The following is an 11,952-nucleotide window of genomic DNA, read 5'->3' as shown; positions in this document are numbered from 1 at the left end:
CACCCCTAGCCGCCATGGCCTCCCTGCGAGGTTGTGCCATGGTGGAGTTCAGGAGTCATCCCCAACATTTGTCGGGGTATGTACACACACGATGGTGATATCAATCTACTCTTTATTCTAGTTGTCTCGACTTTGGTCTACTTCAATGCATGCTTTCTTTCTCATATGTGATGCATCCATATGTTCATAGTAAGATTAGATCTATTCGTGGTGATTAGTCTATATCTTGCGGATACGTTGAGGTAGCGTGTTTTAGCTAGTTGGTTGATTACCCTGGTGTGGTGACAGCATGGCGGAGGGAAAAGTTCTAGCGACGTCAAGATGTGGAATAGGATCGATGGCGAGTACCATGGGAGTCATTGCGCGGCCACCAAGAGGAGGAGCTTCGAGTAAGAGCACTTGGTGGGCGTTTGGGGTAAAGCTTTGGGAAACCTTAGGCATCAACACGCACCTCGCACCGGCGACCTTGGGAAAGTAGGCCGCTTGCAAGCCGCCTTTCTGAGAGATGATTTCGAGTACCTTTAGTTGAGATGCAATCTATGTCTTGATCACCCTTTTAACTAGAACTGTACCGAGAGATGATAGGCCCTAGCTCCTTAGTTGTGTTATCTCATCTACGGTTGTGGGTGTGATGAACACTTATGCTTCATTCATATCTATCAAGTGTTCAGTTTATATGTAATCTTCGCTTCATGTTTAGGATAGGTTCGATAGATTAGATGGTAAACCCTAGTCGGTTCGCTTCCAATCCATGGATTGATAAACCTTGGGGGAATACTCTAAGGGAAAAGCTACCACGATCCGTGTGCTTGCGGTACGTAAATTGGGGCTCTAAGGAGTGTCAACAGACACTCTCCACCAACAAGCATTAAATTTACTGATATGGTAAAAATTTTATAAAGAGAGAGCATGACGAGTGTTATGGAATGTGAGTGGGGTGTCGTCACTCTGACACTCCTCCAGCTCGATTATCATAGTTTATGGTCTTGGTAACTGTGTCGATGACACTTCCACTGAAACTGGCCTTAATAATAGAAAAGCAACAGTGCAGAGCAGGCCATCCAAGTCAGTGCCGTTAAAAGAAATAGAAATTTATTATTAGGCTGCTAAAGTGGGGTTGGGGTTTCACTAGTGACTGGACTAGACCATGTAAGCGCGCGCCATGGCAACTCAAAGTGGCAGCCACGTTGGAAGAGTGCACATTTCAAAATTCAAATTGGCCTCAGTTATTAATAAAAAAATACAATGGCCTCTAGCCAAGAAAATTGAACAGCCTTTAAGTACCACTTGGATGTATTTGTACTGGTCTTTGTACGTCCTTTCATATTTAGTACAGGTGTCAGAATCGATGGGGGAAAAATGAACGGCCTTAAAAAGAGGTGACTCATCCCTCCCCCCTCCCCCCCTCCTCGTCGCTCCCGCAGGCGACTCGGGGGGTGGGGGGGCTTTGCACCGTCACCGCCGGGCCCTCGCCCTCCCCCCACTCCTCCTCGCCATCGCCTGAGCGGGGGGGGCGGAAGTCCGGCGCCCGCAAGGAGGGCGGCGGCTGGGTGTCTAGGACCGGCACTGGCGCGCACCATGTGGGCGGTGGCGCTCCTCTGTCCGGCGCTGGCGGTGCACCTTTGTAACATCCCGAAAACTCACTAAATTAAATCGTGCGCTAAAACTGTTTCTCGTCGTTGAGCTCGACCCCTCCTTAAAACCCTAACCCCAACATTTCGGGAATTTTCCCTGTTCCGCCCGATCTCCCGATATCCCGGAGAACCGAGCTCGAGATCTGAATCTCCCGCTGTCACATCTGCTTTATTGGCCCTCGTCCCGCGTGTCACGCGCGACCGGCGCGCGTGCGCGACCGGCCGCGGTCGGCGCCGCGAATCCCGCCCCCTCTCTCTTCCTTTTTCTTCTCTGTCCCTCTTTTTTTCTTTTTTCTTTTCTTTTTCCATTTTCTTTGTTCCTCCTCTTTTCCCTCTCTCTTCTTCCTCCCTGAGCGCGCACGGCTCGGCCGGCCCTCTGCTCCCGCACGCGCGTCCACGCCACGCCGCCCGGACCCACGTGCCTTCCCCGCGCCGCTCGCCGCCCCTGCCCGCGCGCCGCGCCACGCACTGAGCACCGCCGCTGCCCGCGCCGCGGCACACGCGCATGACGCCAAGGCTCGACGTCGCCACGCGCGCCCGCACGTGCGCGCACACGAGCCTGCCACGGCACGCCGCGCCGCACGCCGCTGAGCGCCCTGCCATGCCACATGCGCGTGCCTGCGCCGCCCGCCATTGATGCCCTGCCTCGCCACCGGCCGCCCTATGCTCACCCAGCGCCGCGGGCCCGCCCGCCAAGCCTGCCCGACGCATCACGTCCCGCCTCGCCACGTGCGCCGCTCCACGACGGCCGCAAGCGGTCGGAACGCCATTAAGGCGCCCCGCTGAACTCGCCGAACCGGTCACCGGCCACCGGCCACACCTACCCGCCACCGCCACGCTCGGCCTTCCCACCGCCTCCCCGCCGCTATAAATAGGCCCCGGCGTCGCCCTCATGCCCCTCGTCCCCGACCGCCGTAGCCCGCTCCTCCGCAAGGCTTCCAGCGCCACCACCGCATGCCGCTAGTGCCGCCGCCGCCTACTCCCATCGCCCCGCCTCTACGCGCCAACCCCGCCCAAGGTGAGGCAAGGAATCAACTCCCCGCAGCTCCCTCTTCCTTTTTCCCCTACCCCGAGCCACCGCCGAGCCCCCACGCCGCCGAATCGCCGGCGCCGAGCGCCGCCCTACCCATCCCCTGTTCTGGTCGAGGGGAAGAAGAAGGAGAGGGGCAATTTGCCCAAAACCCCCTGGGCCTTCTTCTATTCCCTCAAGAGCCCTCCCATTCTTCTAACCCTTTTCAAAAGAAACCCTTCCATTGTTATATATTCCAAATAGACCCTTCCACTATAAACTTAATTTCAAACGTACCCCTATACCTTTCCAGAGTGGTCCTGAAGTTTACTAAAATTCCAACCAAGCCCTGTTATCTCAGAACTAATTACAAACAAGTCCCTAGGACCCTTATTTAGACCCTAAACACCCCCATTAACCTATCATTTCATGCGCAAAAACAACTTCGATCAACCCCAAACTTTACCATACCATTTCTAATATAATTTTGGGCCATACCTTTAGCAAACCACTCAAAGATGTTCCCGATTCGAGCTCAACGATAAACTTTTATTTCTGTGTCTTGATTGTGCGCTAGTTTGTTTGCGTCGTAGATCACGGTGTGAACGAAGGAGAGCCCGTCAACGAGCAGTACTGTGAGCAGGAGAACGAGGACCCGTTCCGCGACCCCGAGCCCAAAGGATAGAACATCCCAGAAGGCTTTGAAGACGGCAAGTTCAATCCCATCCTTTGATGCATGTTTCTGCCCAAGTTTTTATAAACACAACCCAATGGCCTGTTTTATAAAATTGCATAAGTTTTGCTTGCATGAAAACATAGGTTGGATAGCCACCCCTTGATTTGTGATGACCAGTCCTTGACCACCTAGATTAATGTCTGATTTTGCTTGGACTGTTAATCGATATTAGAACGCTTAGGACTTTACTCATAATACGATTTATTTTATAAAGAAAATGTGTGCGTATGTGGGATGGGATAAATGTGGTGCTTTTGTAAAGAAAGTTTGGACGGGATGGATGGCATTTCTACGGATTTGCCGTTTGGTGTGCTCGTGCCAATGTGGCAGGGCAAAGAAGGGAGATATCCATCTTGTCGTGTCTAAGGACCCGAGTTGATGTGTCATCTCACCTAACTCCACTATCGTGCAAACCACTCGACCGTTGAATGGGCAACGGCTTAGCATAAATCCCACTAGCTAATTTGATAGTCATCAGGTGAGCTGAGAGCAACGGGTGACTAAGGAGAAGGGATAAGCCCCGAGTGACTTATACCCGGTTATACCTAAGTGAACGGTCGATGACCCCTTGGTGCATCCCGTGATGGCTAGTCAGGTTTAGCTAAGGTGGGTAATGGCTATGTCGGGATCTACACCGACACTTCGGTGCTCGTGTTGTGGTACCCGCTTGTGGGTAAAGTTGCACACCTCTGCAGAGTTAAAAGCTATTCGAATAGCCGTGCCCACGGTACTGGGCGAGTTACGGTGTGGTCGCATAACTAGTGTTTTATTGGGATGAGCTGGTGTGAGTTGTTTTGGAATTGTGTCCGGCAATTGTGCCGTGTGCTACGACGGACGGGGAGTCCAGTAGCAGTTCAAAACTTGAACTCCGTGTTACTCATTACAAAAACTGGTTTTTTGAAATGTTTTTTGCTAAATAAACCCCTACATAAAATTTAGCTTTCTGCAAACTAAACCGTAACCTTACCCTTGATTTACCTGTGCATATTATTCTGATATAACCCCCCTCCTTGGGTGTGGTTGGACTTGCTGAGTACGTTTGTACTCACCCCATTCTTACTTTTTACAGAAGAAGACCCAGACTTCGTACCAGACGACGCCGAGTAGGGTTATCGTTCTACACCCAACCTTGCCTAGTGGAACCGGCCCTGCCCGAGATGTTTTCGCTGACGCAATACTCTGAGCCCGAGTTAGACCCCATGTGGGTTGCAGTCTGGTGTTATGTCGTAGCTTGGCTACTTATTATCATTATCTGTATTGAGCGTCCTCCAAGGTTTGTACGGTTATGAACCATCTGATGTAATAAATGTGGCATCAGCCTTCTGGGACTGGTGTTTGTATCACATTTAAGTTCTCTCTTATGAGGGGACGCTTCAACCTCCGACAGCTCGGCGGCCGGATCTGCCGTCCTCATGGCCGGATCTGTCACCCCCTTGGCTGGATCTGCGGCCGCGGGCAGCAAACGGTGCTGGTTGGAGGCGGCACCCAGCTGGCTGCGCTGGCACGAGCGGGCGTTCGGGCGGGCGGTGTTGGCGTGCTGGCGGCGCTGATGTGCGCCGACGGCGGTGCAGCTTGACGCCGAGCTAGCCGTCACGCGCATGGTGAGGAGGCCGCGCGGCGGGCTGGCCTGGGTACGAGCGTTCACATCGGCATCCGTGCGAGCGACGAGGAGGCAGTACTACGGTGTGCAGGCCATAGGCGACGGCGGTGAGCTGGGCGGCGCGGAGAGGTTGGCGACTCAGGATCTGGCGACAGCCTGCTGGTGGCGCGCGGGCAGGAAGAGGGTTGACGGCATGACGGGTGGTGGTTGGAGCGGGATGCGAGGTGGCTGGAGTGCTGCCTTGCTCCACCTCTGCGCTCCACATCCTCTTCTCCCCGCCAGCGCCGTGGTTCGGCACGGTGTTGCGGCGCCTCCATGGTGGAGGGGACGGAGTGGTCTGTGCACACTCATGGTACCAAGGTGGTGCAGCAGGCTGCGACAAGCCATCCTTCTACACAGGCTTCACAGTGGCGTCGGGGAGCGTGGGGCTGCCACAAGTGACGCCCTTCGGCGCGTTGGGCTGGACGCGTGCATCAGGTTTGGTTGAACGCTCCAGGTGAAAGCCTTTCACCGGCGCTCTTGCCAGTAGTGATGGCGGCGGTGCCTGCGGGAGTTGTTCTCGTTCCCCCTGCTAGGGGCGCCATTGTGGAGCCTTCATGCCTTGATGCACGGGGTGTCTTTAGGTGAAAACCTTGTCCAGCCTTGGACGAGCGACGGTGGTGCCGTTGGCGTCGCTCCGTCCTGAGGCATCGCTTCTCGAGACCTGGCTGGGCTTGCGGTAGTGTTGGTGTTGCCGCTGGTGGGGCTGGCAGCCAAGGGAGGTGGTGGCTCGTTGGTTGCGGTGGTGGCAGTGTTGGTGGTTGCCTGTGCGTGGCTCTGGTGTCCGCCCAATCCGACCAGCAGTGGGTTGAGAGGCTCAGGTCGACGACCCAATCTGACTGGGCAGAGGGAGTGGTGGCCAGGGTTGATGTCCCAATCTGACCCAGGCAGAGGTGGCGGGCTGTGTCTCTGGTGGCTTTGAGTTCGCACTTGTGGTGCAGATGTGATTCTGGCGGCGGCACGGCGAAGGTGAAATCCTTAGAGTGGCTCGGTGGGGATATGGCACTACCAATGGCGAAGCAAACCCGGATCCTTGGCGAGTCCAGTGTCAGGAGTGGTGAGGCCCCGTGCGCTTTAAGGTGGTGAGTCCGAGGAGTGGTGTGCGGCGGTGGATGTAGCGAGGCCCCCACGCGTTTGAGTTGTCTCGGAGATCCAGGATCTGGCATGGCGCTTCGTTTGTTTGGTGTACATGTTGCTGCAGCGGTTCTTCGGTGAGGGGCACTACATGGCAGTGGCCCTTTCGGTGTGGTGTGGTGGGCTTCTCTACTGACTTCTGCCAACGCTGGGTTGGAGTCTAGGAGATCGACGATTGTGGGTGCGTGACCTAAAGACGGCAGTGACATGGTGGAGGAGTTGTGGTGGCTTCTCGGCTCGCAGCGGACTGCGACGGCTAGTCCTACATGGCAGCGGCTGGTTGGTGCAAGCCATCGTCGGGGTCGACGGCGCTTGCGGAGGGCTACTTATCGGCTTTTCCCGGTTTGTGGTGGTTTGGTGGGGAGTTGTGTTGAGTTCGTAGCAGCCGTGTTAATGTCTCATTCCAACCGGCTGTTGTTGAGTCGAGTTGAGTGGAGTTGTGCGGCCGTGTTGATGTCCCAATCCAACCGGCGGATATTTCTGTTGTTGTATGTTGTACCCAGTCTAGGTGTTGTCTCTTCTTTTTAATATAATCGGCAGCTCTTCTGCCTGGTTCGTTTCAAAAAAAATAAAAAGAGGTGACATGAACTTGCCTTTTCGGATAGGCCCCATAAAAAGTGGAAATTTCATATTAGCGCCCGAGTGGCAAAATTTCGGCTTTGCTCCCGGAACAATATTGAACTATATTTTCGTAATCAAATAGGTAAACTAAACCATATTTGCATAGAGAACAACAGAGCATACCTTCATTCCCCCCCCCCCCCCCAAACAAATTGTCTGCTTGTACTGACAGAAAAACTTTGAGTTCAGCGGTGAACAAAAGTAGCTTTTTTCTCAGTTTTTACTTGTTGATTGTAAAACACTTACAAAGACATGTTCAAACAATTTAGTCATGCATGGTTGCACATTGCATATGAGAGACCGTTCTAAATCACAATTACCAATATGTTTGCAGGTAGAATCATGAAACTGCTCAACTGGTGTGAAATAACCTGACGCCACTCCGGAAATCACCACACTGAAAGTGACCAAATCCGCAGACGAAAAATAAGGAAAAAAAAACTTGTCCAGCGGTTAGGTTATACAGAGACTTACCGACAGTGGGTCGATTGTATCCTGGAAGGTGTTGACACTCAAATTTGGCACGATGGAGGTTTTCTGGACAATCTGGACAGACCGGTCAGACCTCTCCTATAAACCAGTTAGACCGGTCTAGATAAGTTTGTAAAATTGTAAATTGGACTGCACCATTGCGTAGATCTCGTCTAGAAGATCGAAATCCATATATAGATTGTCCAATTTGGAGTCCGGATGAGGGAGTTATGCCTCTTGGAAGACCTGCACCCCGATCTGACCGGTCAGACCGGTCTGAAACACCCAATCCGAGTTAGGAGTTATATTTTGACACGGGATTTGATAGGATTCCGACTCCTAACGGGTACAGACCTCCCCACCCTATATATATGAAGGGCTACGGCCGATTGAGGGTAATCCCAATCGATTCAACAACACGTACCCTATTTTTTATCTCTAAACCCAAGCTTTTCCAACCCCATCTGTTATTCTTCACTCGTCTCGACGGCGTTCGAGGATGTTCTGAGTGGCCTGCCGACCTTAGGGCAACCCTAGATCCACGAGCTCCGACGGGGTCCCTCCCGAGCTCGAGGTTTTAGGTCTTCGCGGCGTTCTCTGTAGAACCGGTCTGACCGGTCGCCATAACCGGTCTGACCAGTCTGTGCGCAGGGTGCCCGTTGGTGAAGATCGTGTCGACGATAAACGCGTGTTTGTAAGGATCACCGGGGTGTCTGACCCTAGAGGGGGAGGGGGTGAATAGGGTCGCTAATCGCTTTCTATCCTAGGGCTCAATCTATTTGCATGAGATAAACCTAACATGTCCTACACATGCTAGTTATGACTAAGGTTTATCTATGCTACTCTCTACTTACCCCTAAAAGACTTGCAACTGATAGCCAATCCTAATCAAACTAACTAGGAAAGTAAAGGTACGCAAGATAGAGTAAATGCGGAAACATAATACGGTAAGTAAAGAGGTAAGGGAGAGAATATGCAAACTCTCGTGAAGACACCAGGACACACGATTTAACGTGGTTCGGTTAGGACACCAAGTCTCTCCCTACGTCCAGCGGCCACTTGTCCAACAAGAACAAGTGTGATGCCAAGTCTCTTCGCTTGATCACCGTCTTGCGTTCGCCACCAAGGCTTCCGGCAAGCAAAGGCTAAGTGGCGCCAAGTCACCAAGACAAGGCCACCGCCACCGTCTCTCTCAAAGCATCACCAACGGCACCGTCTTCACTATTGGAGCTTCTCACCAAGAGGGGTCTCCTTCCCCGCACAAAGTGTCGTTGCCGCTCCACACCAAGTCGAAGGGTCACACAACGAGTACATGATTGCTTGCCGCAGCAAGACTTTGCTCAAGGGAGCTCTCGCAAGAACTAATCCCTATACAAGTGCACAAAGCACTCTCTCAAAGCTTCTCACAAGCTAGATATGATACTAAGCTTTGCTAGGATGGTTGGAGATGTTAGTTTGCTTGGGCAACACTTCCTTCAATTTTTCTGGCGTCCAACCTTATGCAGCAACCGGACTTGGGGGTATATATAGCCCACACACCCCAAAAGAGCCGTTGGAAAAGTGGCTGACAAAAAGCGCTATCACCAGTTAAACCGATGATCCACTTTGTGTCATCACCGGTTTAACCGGTGAGCACCTTTTTCCAACTAGCCGTTATACTTCAACGGCTACCTTAATCAACCGACGTAATCAACTGGTGAATGCGTCTTCATCGCTGGTTTAACCGGTGCATGTAACTGTCCCAGAGTTCCCGAAAACCAACTCTCTGGATAACTACACCGACGTTCATTTTGCCTTGATCGTTGGTTTAACCGGTGCCTGTAAAACTCCTGCTGCTTCTTCGGCCTCCAAGTCCATTACACCGGTGAGTGTAAAACACCCAACGCCGGTTAATCCAGGTGCCAAACCCTAGCTCACAGCTTCTGTGTTCATTGCACCGATGAGTGCAATTTGCTCATCATCGGTTTAACCGGTGATAGCAAATTGTCTTCGTTTTGATCTTTTCGACTTGGATTTCTTTACGGTCTCTTCAATTCTTATCCTTTGGACCGAAGAGGTTTCAGGGTGCTGCCCTAAGACCCATGAGGGGCGGCTCCCCCTCGACCCCCGTCCGCTAATCGGTAGGTGCGGCCCTTCAGGCCTAGCTATGCCTATCTTCTCTTTGTCATCACTTGAACCTAAAAGCCTGAGAATGGTCATCTTAACAATCATATTAGTCCAAGTGTTGTGTTGTCTATATCAATCACCAAAACATTATATTGAAATATGGCATGAGAGGCCATTTTCGCTACAGTGTTCTAGCGCATTCAAGTGTGTAGTCAGATTTTGCGTCAACACACTTTTTGGCGACTCCACTAGGGACAGATTAATCTGGTTTTTAAACCGATCTAATCTAGTTCTCAATGAAGATGGGCGTCATCACCGACCTCGACGAAGGCAACATCTCCACATCTATCGAGGAGGAACGCCAAGATTACTTGGTGGTCAGGGAGCACTTCAAAGCACAATTCTTGAAGGGATTCAAGAAAAATCAGCAAGGCCAGGTCACGAGGGTTCAAGACTTTGTGATGCCCTCCTTCACGCTCAAGAATAAGCAAGTCGAGGTAATAAGCGATGTAAGCACTTCATCTTCCGACTTGTTTAGCCAATTATCATCTATTATGTATCAGAAGACTGCTGATATATATAAGCCCATGAATGATTTAAAGGGTCAATTAGACATTATGAAAAAAAAAAGGCAAATCTGTAGATGATAATTGTGCTTTCCAAATCGTTAGTTCATCGGCTACGCCAGCATCTGCCCAAGAAGCATCGTATGCCATGACGATGAACTACTATAAAGGGCAAACACTACCACCGTGAGCATCACAGCCAAAGATAGCTGGACCGGTCGGACCGGTCCAACAGACCGGTCGGACGTAACCGGTCAGACCGGTGCATCAGCGGTCAGCCCAGTAACATCTATACTGAACACGTCTACTCCTTGCTCGGCCACCCTTAGCCGAACTAATGAGATGACAAATTGTGTGCAGCCTTCTCCTTCACAAGAATCCGGTTCGCCACATGAACCGATTTTTGATAGTGTACATGGAAATTATGTGGTGCATGCACCGATAAGTTCAGTTCAGACGATGGTACAAGATAATCCTATAGAACATCGTCTTACTTCTGTAGCACAAGCATCCACGAGTGGTACATGCAAAGCCGATCCCGCTAGGTTAAAAGAGGATCCGGCTAGTGCGATGAAAACTAAATTCGGTGTGGATATAGGTAATTCTACATTATACCAAAAGCCATATCCTACTGAATTTGATTTAGTTTCTTTTTCTGCTGGTTGGTGTGTTCCTAATTTTGTGAAATTTAGTGGTGATGATAATAGAGCACCTTGGGAACACATTGACCAATATATCTTACAACTGGGAAAAACTGGTTTCCATGAGGCTTTGCGTATTCGCTTATTTTCATTATCTTTGAGTGGAACCGCTTTTTCTTGGTTTTCTTCAGTGGCCCCAAATTCTATTCAATCTTGGAATCGGTTGGAACGTAAGTTTCATGATCATTTTTATAATGGGGACAATGAAGCTAAACTGTCGGATTTGGCATCGGTTAGGCAAGGCCAAGATGAGCCTGCTTCGGATTACTTCCGAAGATTTAAATATATAAAAAACCGATGCTTCAATTTAACAGTTTATGAAAAAGAATTGGCTGATTTAGCTTTTGATGGTTTGCGTTCTTATTTGAAAAACGTACTCGAAGGCTTTGAGTATTACACTGTTAATTATTTGCACATGAAAGTCTTGGGTTCAGAATTTAGACTCCAGAACGCAAAAGATGCTCATAATACTCATCGGTCCATACATGTCGATTGTAAATCTGATTCGGACGATGAGAAAAAGGAAGTTGCTGAATTCATATGGCCATCAGAAGCTAAGCCATGTTCTTGTTCATCGCTTAAGCCGATTTCAAAGAATCGGCAAGAACAAGTTTGTTTCACATTTGATGTTTCTAAGTGTGATCGTATATTTGATGAATTGCTTAGAAGCGGGAACATCAAGTTGTCTCATGCCATACCGTCGCTTGAGGAACTAAAGCGGCATGCATATTGCAAGTGGCATAATACTTTTTCGCATTCTCATGCAACTAATGATTGTAATATCTTTCGTCGAAAAATCCAATCGGCCGTTAATGAAGGACGATTGGCAATGCATGAGGTGAAAGATGACAAGGCGTCATTCCCTGTCCATACGATTGATTTGGATAATGTCAAGGTACTCATTTGGCCGGAACAAGCCAAAGGAGCAAAAGGAAAAAATGTTATCATTGGTGAGCCAATGCCGAAAAATGTCAATGACAAGATTCAGGCTAGGGAAGTGACGATGGAGAAGACTCCTGATGGAAAGGAGTCACTGAAGATCACTGTCAAAGCTTCAAGACCCGGGGAGCAAGAAAGTTGCTCTCAAAAGACGAGTCGGCCTGCAACTCAGGCACGACCGGTCAGACCGGTCGCCTCAACCTGTCAGACCGGTCAGACAAAAGGTCGGCCCAGAACTTTCAAGCCTAAGCGCCCAGAAGGAGGTGCTCGGAAGGTTAATGAGTCAAAGGTGCAGGAGAGTTTTACAAAGCAGAAGCTCACCTTCGCTCAGCTACTGAACAAGTACACGAAGGCCGTTCCAAAAGATCAGCCACTAAAAAAAGAACCAAGTTCACC

The sequence above is a fragment of the Panicum virgatum genome, chromosome 4N (assembly GCF_016808335.1).
Source record: "Panicum virgatum strain AP13 chromosome 4N, P.virgatum_v5, whole genome shotgun sequence".
Lineage (NCBI taxonomy): Eukaryota > Viridiplantae > Streptophyta > Magnoliopsida > Poales > Poaceae > Panicum > Panicum virgatum.
Note: the sequence above shows the minus strand (reverse complement) of the source record.